The 11,839-nt window shown below is 34.0% G+C and overlaps 1 long non-coding RNA gene across 1 annotated transcript; it reads right to left on the bottom strand.

Moving 5' to 3' along the window:
• Positions 1 to 10,242: 10,242 nt before the first annotated feature.
• LOC128133105 (uncharacterized) lies at positions 10,243 to 11,073 on the bottom strand. Its single transcript, XR_008231292.1, has 2 exons — positions 10,755 to 11,073; positions 10,243 to 10,683 (listed from the first exon to the last, which is right to left on the bottom strand). It is a non-coding gene; the product is annotated as an uncharacterized LOC128133105 (long non-coding RNA).
• Between the last annotated feature and the right edge of the window lie 766 nt (positions 11,074 to 11,839).

The following is an 11,839-nucleotide window of genomic DNA, read 5'->3' as shown; positions in this document are numbered from 1 at the left end:
GTTAAAAATGTCTTTTCAACAAGTTTATGACTCAAAAGTGTCAAAATAATGTTTTAAGGACTAAAATGAAATTCTTTTATATAAAGGACTAAAAGTGCTATTTTTATAAAAGAAAGGTTGTTTAAAGGTAAAAATCTTACTTTTAAACAAATTAATTCACTAAGACAAAATACAAGATCCACGACTACCGACGAAACAGAAAAACAAATACACTCTCAACAATAAATATCGTTACAAAACGAATTGATTCGGTCTCGAATCAATAACAAAACAAAAATCAATAAACCAAAGTATTTCAATAAACACGCGATAACTATGATGAGTCAACATTCAAACTTTGGGCTTGAAAGTTTCAAATCATGCTTGTTGGGCCTTGCTAGCCCAATAACCTGATCTTTGGGCCCAAAGGGAACGCGCTTACATGTAAATGGGCCTCCTATGACCCAATTCCATGTAAAAGGACTTTCAATAGCTCTATTGTGCTATTGGGCCCTAATGGTCCATTAGTACTGTTAGTGAGGTCGAGAAGTCAAATGTGAGTTGGGCCAAGTGCCTTTCGCATTCCCGATAGCCTTGAATAACTTATGGAAATAAAGGGGGCTTCGTACCCTCCTTTCTCCTTTGTTGACCGGATTATGAGAATTCGAGTAATCAGATTCGTGGCGTTAATCAAGAGAAGTCAGGGTGGTTGGATTATGTGAGCAGTACGGACGACGCCTTAAGGATCGTTCGTAACCTGTAGTTATAAACTAGTCATTTCATTAATGCGTGATTGTAACCACTCACAAACCCTAGTTAATCCAATGTCACCTGGGTAATCAAAAACATTCGACGTATCGGTATAACAATAAACAAGTCATGTAATTTGCGTATTGGGAAAACATCGGTTTTTCCCGGAAAGTTCAACATTTTCACCTATGTGATGTATACAAAGTTCAACAATTATACATGTTTTCAAAATCGACAAGCATATTTACAGATCTTCATACTTTTTATAAACAAATACTATTTTTAGAAAATATCGGATTTTCTGGGTTTTACAAACTACACCAAACTATTTTGCTACAACATTACTTATGAACTCACCAACATTTCATATGTTGACGTTTTTCAAAATAACTTGTATTCTCAGGTAATAGGTAAGCCGAAGAATAAGTACCAAGTTATGTCATGGTGTTTTGCTTAAATTATCTATTAGACAGTCTATGTTATGGAATTGTAATGTTTATGTCACAACTAGCATTTTAGCTAGGAAATTCTATCCTCATATAAACATCATCCATTGTAAAAGCATGTACTCTAAGTGAATACAATACTCTATCCTCGTTCAAGATACACCTCATATGTTCAACTAAGGGTTGGAAACCATAGCAATCCCGGTCCAAGTTCCTTATGAACTAAAATTCTCCTATTGGGCCTAGAAGCCCTAAGTGGGCTCTAAATAGACCACATTCATAAAACTTTAGTATTTGGGCCATGTGGACCTAAAATAATTCATCTTATCTCTAATGAGCCTTGTTGGGCCATAAAAGACTTCATTTGCCCCAATGGGCCGAAATTTTTTTGTGCTTTATAATTTCGAGTAAGGACCAAGATAAGGCCCAAACTCCTCCATGATTACTCCATTTCGGCCCAAATGAAGAAAGAAGGGAATTAATGAGCAATGGACACATCACATTTACATGGTGGACTTCAATGCAAATTAACCATTAGGTAATATCCAAATCTCATACATCTAGGTAACCATCACATCCTCTCTCCCCCTCTCTTCTTATTTTCGGCCAACACATCTTCTCACCACCTCATTCTCTCAAAAATCTTTCAAGAAAACCCTCTCAACCATCAAGAACACCCTCCTTTCCTTCCATTCAAAATTTCGAAGATCTAGGGTGTTTTCAAGAGGATTCTTCACCAAAATCATCATTTTTGGTAAGTTTTTCATTAGATCTATGATTTCACTCCTTGATCTACTCAAAAATCTCCTCTTATACCATACTTTCGTGAATCATACTCTTATAGCACCATAGAGCTCGAAAATCATCTCCATAACACATCTAGGGTCGAGATCTCTTCACTTCTTCATCAAAACCGACTTCCAAACCCCAAGGTGAGCTTCATACCCCCTATTTTCTGTTTTTATGAGTTTTGTGGGGGGGAATACAAGTGAAAGTGTAGATCTATATGTGTTTTGTATGCCTTGTATGATTTCCATGCTTATATGTATGCTTTTATGTGTTTTTATGTTGGATCTAGCCTTAAAACTCATCAAAACCGAGATATATCTTGTGTTAAATGATTTTAGCTTCAAATATATTTCTAAAAACAAAGTGCTTCAAGAAAAATGGCTAAGTGGTTTAGTAATAATTTTCTTTGGGTTAAAAACACAAATTTTGGGCCTAAAATGTGAAAAATGCAAAAATAAGGGCCCAAATTGACATTTCACAGATTCTGATGGTTGGAATGTGCCAAAACAGTTTCCATAAAACTATTTCTGGAATTATATTCAATTAGAGGATTAAAAACATAAATTTCAAGCTTATTGGGCTAAAAATGAAAATTTCGGCCCAAGGAGGCCCATTATGCTAATTTTTCTGTTTTGGAGGGCCAAAACTGTAACTCTCTGTAAAACAGTGGACTATAAGTGTTCCAAGTCCTTTTCAAAGGTTTAAAATGCTTTCCAAATTTAAAAAGGACCAAAGTTGCAAAAATTTTCCAATTTGGGCCAAAATTGTCAAAGTTGCGAAAAGAAGGGATTAAAACCGAGAAAATTGCATTTTCAGGGACTTAAACTGTTTTCTATGAAAAATGTGCTGAAAAATATTAATTTCAATAATTTTTGGTGTTAAAATGTCAAGAAAAATAGTTTAAGGACCAAACCGGGAAGTATTTAATAAAAAGGGTTGAAAATGTAAATTTTACAAATAATGAGGGGCTGAAAACAGGAATATTTCAAGGCTAGTTCAATATACACAATTTGATCGAATAATGGCACCGCGACTATCGACGAAATACAATACAATACCAAAAGTCATTGTTAAACGAATTGGCTCGGTCTCGAGCCAATAGAAATCTACAACTACTAACACTACGACACTACGATTCATACAAGTAACGTTTGGTAATACATATACATGCGAGTGTGCACAGACGTCTACGCACCATCTTTGGGCCCCACAAGTGTAAAATCTTGTTCGTTGAGCCTAGCTAGCCCAATGACCTGATCTTAAGGCCCGAAGACATTTTTTTTTACGGAGTGTTGGGTTTTACCGATCCGACACAACGTAAATGGACTTTCAATGGCTTGTATACTACTGGTCCCCAAGGGTCCTTTGGTATTGCTAGTAAAGTCTACATTTCATGCGAGGCGGGTCGGGGACCCCTCGTACATTTTATCCCCAACCGGCTAATGGAGTTACCGGGGTCTTCGTGACCTCTTTCTCTTCGGATGTGGGACTACACCTTGTCCGGGCGATTGGATAACGCGATTAGTACTGACGACGCCTTCGGGAATCGTTGGTATATCTACAAACTGGGCGTTTGCGTAACGCGGGTTTGTAGTAAATAATCCTGCTCGAGAACCTTCCAACGTCGCCTGGGACTGACACTGCTATCTTCGTAATGGTTTCAACGCAACTTAATGGATTCCAAAGGAACTAGGGGAACATCGGGTTTCCCTAGGGTTTTCAATACATACAAATTTGAAATGCATACATCTTCAATGAACATTTTTTTTACAAGTATAGAAACAAACAAGCATACCTATGGATCTTCACAAACGTTTTCAAAAGCTTTTCTTTTCAGAAAATATCGGATTTTCTGGTGGTTTTTCAAACAATACAAACATTCGATTTCAAACACTACTTATGAACTCACCAACATTTCATATGTTGACGTTTTTCAAAATACTTGTATTCTCAGGGAACCAGTGAACCAAAGGAAATCATATCCAGTGACGGCTTGCAGTTTATTTTCGAACCGAACAATTTAATTTTTGTTGGAATGTAATGTTTAACAATGTATGACATGTAAACGCTACTGGTTGTACTATATTAATGAATGGTGACGAATGTTGTTATGTTTCACATATCTTCAATGTTATGGTATTCAATTGAGTCACGACAGCCCCCGGACGTTTCCGCCGTCTGGTTCGGGGGTGTGACAGTTTAAAGCAATGTATTGAATGTAAACAATATCAGTTGTGATATTCCAATGCATGGTGATGATTTGTGTTATGATTCATGTATATTCATTCAATTTGAGTCACAAGAGCCCTCAAACGTTTCCGCCGTTCAGTTCGGGGGTGTGACACTTTAGTATCCGTATGATCAGAAGGAGTTGAACATGAGAGAAAGAAGTTGGCTAGAATTACTCAAGAATTTTGACTGCGAGATACTTTGCCACCTTGATAAAGCGAATTTCATAGCAGATGCTCTTAGTATAAAAATAAACCTGGAGAGGAAAATTCCAAGAGCATTAAGCATTAAGATTGTCTCGACAATTGTATAAAGTATCAAGAAAGCTCAGGAGAAGGCTTTAGAAGGATTTAACCGAAAGGAAGAATGTTTGGGAACAACGTTAGTGTTCGGTACAAATAACAAAGGATTAAAGGTATTCCAAAACAGAATTTGGGTGCCAAAGATAGGAGGTATAAGGGATCTTATAATGGTAGCATCTCACAAAACCATGTACTATATTCATCAATGTAGCACCAAGATGTATATGGATTTGAAACCATAATACTGGTGGCCAAGGATAAAGCTCGACGTTGCTAAGTGTGTGACATGCGTAAGAGTTAAAGCACAACATCAGAAACCATATGGGAATTTGGAACCCTTACTAGTACCCATGGATAAGTATGAAGACATCGTCATGGATTTTGTGACTAAGCTACCCAGGATGAAGGGAGGTCACGACATGAATTAGGTGCTTGTGGATCAATTCATGAAGAGTTCGCATTTCACAGTAGCCAATGAGAAATTGTCTACGAAAAAACTTCCCAAAGTGTACATGAAAGAGTCGTCTTTTCTTGCCACGGGGACCATTTTGTAGCTATTTCCTGCCAAAATGACCATTTACCCGATCACAAGGACCATCTTTGAAATAGTTTCCTGCCATAAGGACCATTGGTATGATAGTTTCCTGTCAAAGGGACTATTTCTGAAACTATCCTTAATGAGTCCATTTTTGTAACGTTCTCTGCCCACACACCATTTTTAATCAAATTAAGATATACAACTAAATATGTTACATGTAAATATAGCTAATTTTCTTTTACATGCATAGTAAAGAAGCAAATGTTAGCATTTTACAAGAAAGTGTTTGTCAAGACTAGGCAGATCCTAAGACAGGCACTTTTTACACAACTTACAATATAACACTAAGGTCTTTTAATTCTCCATGTTTGTTGGGTCTAAAATATTGGTTTATACTTTACTTTTCTAGGAAAATGTATTTTTCTGTAAAGTAATATGTGTTTACGATTGTGTTTACGGCCGTGAACCTATTCACGGCCCATGTTCCATATAAATAGATGTTAGGTGGGTGAGGAGTGCACGGTCAAGAGGAGCTTAAGTGTGTGAAATCCAAGGTGTGATAGAAGAGAGAAGATAGGAGCTTAAGTGTGCATAAGTTGTGTGTGAATCTTGTATTTGGATCTACATTCTAATCAAATCATACAAGATTCATCATCTTCTTCTTCTACTTCTTCTTAATTAGATCTGGCATCATCCGTTTGATTGGGATTTCGCACCATCAAACGGATCTAATTGATACAAAAGCAGATTTGGGAGTTACAATGTTTTTATAATTCTTGTCTTTGAAGATCTGTTTCCCTTTTCCATCTTGCAATGCCCTAAGGTTAAATGACTTGGGTGAGGAAACAACTAAGATTCCTCTCTGGAGGAAGTTAGGTATTGCCTCAAGTTGAAATCCTTTGGTATTCTTATAGTTGAATAAATAGTCCGTCACAATATACAATTAGTTCGTTGTTGAATTATGACATAAACCCTTAAAAAATTGGATGTTTTCAGCTTCGACATGTAATTATATTCTACTTTTACCTCTTATATACAAAATTAAAACACTTGATAAGCACCAAACGGTTGTTCTTGTTGAAGACATGGATAAATGTAGTGCACCTCTGCTTTCTGATTTCATACTCATGTGAATCTCATGCGGAAGTAGGAAAGCAGGACACTAAGATTGGATTGAATGCTAGGGACATTTTTGGTATGAAATGCAATGATTCTATGTTTCCGATGCCATCCACATTCCTATTGATTGGCTGTTGAGATGAACTGATGATTTGGAACAAGAAGAAGCCTCATAAACAACGTGATGCAAATTTATCTGCTTAGTTTTTATTCTATGAAGACTAAACTGTACAAATGGTCCCTGTGGTTTGCTCAAAATTGCCACTTTGGTCTAAAAAAGTTTGGACTAGCACCAAAGGTCCAAAGTTTTCATTATGTTGCTTGTTTGGTCCAATCTGTTCTAAATTTTTTCAAAATAACGGATTTGACCCTGTTAATTTGATTTTCTCTTTTTTCTTAATTGTATTTCTGATTTTCAGATTTAAAAAAAAATAAAAAAAATAAAATTAGTCTCTCTCTCTAATCCATTCCAAATCGAAAAGGTATTTCTCAGATATGAAAGCTGATGTGTATGAGATTTCCACCGACTGTGTATGAGATTTCCACCGAGATCTTCAATTCTTACTCTCTCTGATTGACAATGCGGTTTACCTGTAAAGTCTCCATTATCGCTATCAGCCCATCTCTCTCAATCTTCGTTCTTCTTCCCTCAAATGTAATCGATTTTAGGGTTACATTTGCTTGAATTTGAAGATTCGAAAACGTAGTCAATGGACAGAGCAAGTGTTCGACACTGATCCAGCCAAATCGGTTATCCCTGTCGTATCTCCTTCCGATCTACCATCTGCCCATCGATCGGCTCCGCCCCTTTTCCTCTTACCGGCAGATAAACTTCCACCTCCACCCACAATCCTTGGATTGCAAAGTAGAAAGCTTATTTCTTTGTTCGAAGTGAGTCACGAATATTAGTTTGAAGTTCAAATTGGAGATATCAATACTCAAATCTTCAAGAAGCTTCATCAGGTTACCAATATAATATGTTGAACTATTGTTTGATTTATTTGAACCCTAACTCTACACCATTGTTTGATTTATGAACCATATCTTTGTATGTGTATTTGGATTTTTTGTGTACTATTGTGGCTCGGTGGTAATTTATAGATACCTCCATTTTGAATGAAGATGCTCTAGAAAACCCAAAACCATTACTAACCGTCAACGAATCCAAACACACCACTGTTTTGCAATTAAGAGCTTATTTGGGTGATCTTTACTCTTTATGGAAGCAAAGGATTGAAAAGAGAAAATTGTTTCAGGATGTGACCATCGAAGGATTTGGTTCTAAGTGTCGAAGAAGGTGTTCTGATTCCAAGTCCTGAAACCGAGCTGATAATCGATCTGGTGGAAGATGTGATCAAGCAGAGTCAAGAATTGAACGAAGGTTGGTGGGTGGATTTAGGTACCAGTTCTTGTGCAATAGCTATTGGAATCGGGAGGATTTCATGGATTAGGATTGAGAGAGAAGGTTGGTTTGTGTGTTTAAGAGAGAGAGAGAGAGAGAGAGAGAGAGAGATCTCATTTTTAATTTGTTATAAAAAATTATAAAATAAAATAGAAAATGGCAAAATGCAAATTTTCTTTTTTCTCCCTTTTAATCAAAAAAACATTTAAATAATAAAAAAACTGAAAAAGAAAAAAAATAAGGGTAAAATAGTCATTATGAAAAAGCTAATAGAAAACTAGATCAAATTCGCAACAAAATGAAAAGTTTGGACCTCTGGTGCTAGTCCAAACTTTTTTGGACCAACGTGGCAATTTTGAGCAAACCACAAAGACTATTTGTGCAGTTTTGTCTTCTATAAATTTTCAATTATTGTAAATATTTATAAAAAGAAAAAATTAAAGCGGCTTTCAATCCTTTCGTAATAAATTTTGTCCACACCAATACAAACCAATCTAGTTAAAAATAAATACATATGGGGAATATAAACATTAAATATCATACATGCCTAGAACGATAACAAAACCAAACCATATTAATGCGCTTTGTCCGTGTTATATAAAAATAGACAAAATTACATAAATGGTCCTCATGGTTGATAAAATCGACCAATTATGGTCCTTACGACGAATTCTTTACACAGATGGTCCTTGTGGTTTCAAAATCTTGCAAAGACGGTCCTTTTGACTAACAGCGTTAACTTTTTCAGTTAAGTCTTATGTGAAATGACATATTTGTCATTCATGCATAAGGACGCTTTATGTAATATGTTTCTACCACAGGGACCATTTATGTAATTTTCTCTATTATTTATTACTTTTTTTTATTTATTTTAATTATATATTTAAAGATTTAGATTTGTTTAAATTTATTGTTTAATATATATATATATATATATATATATATATATATATATATATATATATATATATATATATATATATACACGCTAACATTTTTTAACATTTTGCTCAAATTATTTTTTCTAATCTTTTTGACATTTTCTTCAAGTAAATTTATTAATGTTTTTTATTTTGACTTTTTATTCGAATATTATTTATTTATTTATTTATTTATTTGACGTTATGAATACATTTTTCAACTATATAAGGTTGTATAATTATTATATTTGTAAACTAATTTATTAACATTTTTTTATAAAAAAGTGTAAAATGTTTGTTAAACGTGAATATGATTAATATAGATTAGGTAGACATAAGCTAAGCTAAGACCGCCTCACAACGTTGCCGAGAACGACCAGGTCATTTCACATTGAATTTAAATGTAATTATTTCGAGTTTTTTTTTTTTTTTTTTGTTTTTAGCAGTGTTATAAAAAATCACAACGCAAGGGCCTCTAATCGGTCAGGTAGCGCTTAGGGATTAATCTGAGATTAATCGGGACCTAGTTGTGATTTTTTACAACACTGCTAAAAACAAAAAAATAATAACTCGAAATAATTTTTTTAAATCCAATATGAAATGACCCGGTCGTTCTCGGCAACGTTGTGAGGCTGTCTCAGCGTAGCCTATGTCTACCTAATCTATATTAATCATATTCACGTTTAACAAACATTTTACACTTTTTTATAAAAAATGTTAATAAATTAGCTTACAAAAATAATAATTATACAACCTTATATAGTTAAACATTTGAATTAAAAAATAATAATTATATAACCTGATAAAAGAAAAAAAATGAAAACATAGGTGAAAGTGAATTAAGTTACGAATTATAATTACAATAGCCGTGAAATCCTTTAACAAATATAAACATACTATATGTTGAAAAATGTATTCGAACATAATATATATATATATATATATATATATATATATATATATATATATATATATATATATATATATATATATATATATATATATTCGAATAAAACGTCAAAATAAAAAACATTAAAAATTTTACTTGAAGAAAATATCAAAAAGATTAGAAAAAATAATTTGCGCAAAACGTTAAAAAATGTTAGCATGCATGTGTGTGTGTGTGTGTGTGTATATATATATATATATATATATATATATATATATATATATATATATATATATATATATATATTAAAAAATAAATTTAGACAAATCTAAATACTTAAATTTTTAACTAAAATAAATAAATAAAAAATAATTAATAATCGAGAAAATTACATAAATGGTCCATGTGGTATAAACATATTACATAAAGCGTCCTTATGCATGAAGGGTAAATATGTCATTTCACATAGGACTTAACTGAAAAAGTTAACGCCGTTAGTCAAAAGGACCATCTTTGCAAGATTTTGAAACCACAGGGACCATCTGTGTAAAGAATTCGTCATAAGGACCATAATTGGTCGATTTTGTCAACCATGAGGACCATTTATGTAATTTTGTCATAAAAATATAAATGCAAACTTGAAATACACCCAACCCTTAAAAAAGATTTATGTACCATATAATAATTTAATAATAAACTATCTTAAATGAGTTTTATATCCCATTCAGCGGCTGTTTGGTTGCTTATGGATGATTCATATATGGATGGTGTAGATGTCTGGATGATATAGATGTTCTGTATGAATTTGTATGAATTTGTATCTGAATGATAAATTAATATTTGTTAGTCATCTGAATGTGTACCTCTTAATGATGAAAATGACCATTTTAACCCTTTAAAATATTTTTTTGCATACAAATTTTACATCATACAACATCCAAATTTGACATATACGGATCCTTAGATCACAGTATAACAAATTTTATAATAATGTCTCACAATAAATTCGTTCAATTATCAACCGGATCATAAAATGATGATTTTTACAAGAAATTGGGGAGATGATGGGAATGAGAAATGGCGAAAAGAATAGGGATTTGGAAGGTCAAGAAAAAATTGGACCTTGTAACCATTGCTTCCTAATTTTCTGGGTTCATTTTCCTATTCCACGTTGATTTTGCACATTACATGCACCCGTTTTGTTTATGGTTTTGGATCATTAGGTTTCTTGTGATCCTACATCTGAAACATTGTTGGAGATAAATCAAGCTCCAATTTCAAGCAGAAGAACATAAATCAAGCAGAACATGTTTTTAGGGCCTGAAAAAAAAAAACGACCATAAAGATTGGCCTGAAAGAAATTGACCAAAAAGAAAGGAGCATAAACTTACCGGCAAAGGGGAGGAATCGAGAGTGGAGGTGAAGAAGGTGAAGCGGAGCGGCGCGACTGGCAGGGGAGAAGTGGTCGACGCCGAGAAAAAGGGAGAATGATGAAGGAGGGTTCGATGTATAGTTGGGGAGAAAGAAAACACACAGGCGTGTGTTATGTTAGGGCAAGGATATTAGAAGTATTTTTTTTTCGTTCAGATTCATTCTCACCTCTTCACGATCCAGATCATTTTTGTCATATCTGACCTGTTAAGAGGGTAAAAAAACTTCAACCAAACACTAACGATCCAGAGCTAGTCTCTTAATGGGATCATTAAGAGGAGAAACAAACCACCCATCACTTAGGGGTCGTTTGTTTATGCTTCTAATTGGGTCCAAGAGAGGACTCGGTCCAAAAAAAATAGATTGGGATGTTTGATTTCATTTTTGCAATGAAGGACTCGGTCCAATTCTTAGACTCGGTCCAAGAAAATAACATGATTCGGTCCTTCCCTCTCAATCGTTGGACTGGGATATGTCATATAATGCGGATTCATTTTTACCCTACGTACGTTCATAACCTCCACAGAGAAGGCAGTGAAAGTTGAAGCACAAAGAAGGCAGCGATCGTAGCTACAGCAGGACCGATCAACATGTTCATCATTCGTTCCTGTTTATTCTTCATTTTTTTGTTCTCGTTGATAACCTCCACAACAGAAAACGCACATTCTGATTTTTTTTTATTCTTTGTTGATTATTCCCCTACTCGTTCCTTATGTATTTGGCTGTGAAATATATGATTTCTTAATGGGATTTAGTTTTAATTTGTGTATATGTGAATTACGTATCTCTCTCTTTTCATGGCAAAAAAAAGATATTAAATTAACGACTAGTGAATGTACAGTTTTTATTCTTTATTGGTTGTGAAACAGTTGTAGGTTGGCTTGAAATATTGTGTATTGGTGTATATTGCTTCAAATTTTATTGCTTCAAATGATTTTCTCTTTATTGCTTCAAATCGTGTAGCCCTTTGGGAGAAAAACAAATACAAGATAGCAACATCTTGGTGTATATGTGTATATGTGTACATATTTGTGTATATATTTAT

The sequence above is a fragment of the Lactuca sativa genome, chromosome 3, assembly GCF_002870075.4.
Source record: "Lactuca sativa cultivar Salinas chromosome 3, Lsat_Salinas_v11, whole genome shotgun sequence".
NCBI lineage: Eukaryota > Viridiplantae > Streptophyta > Magnoliopsida > Asterales > Asteraceae > Lactuca > Lactuca sativa.
This window is presented reverse-complemented; position numbering and strand designations above follow the sequence as displayed.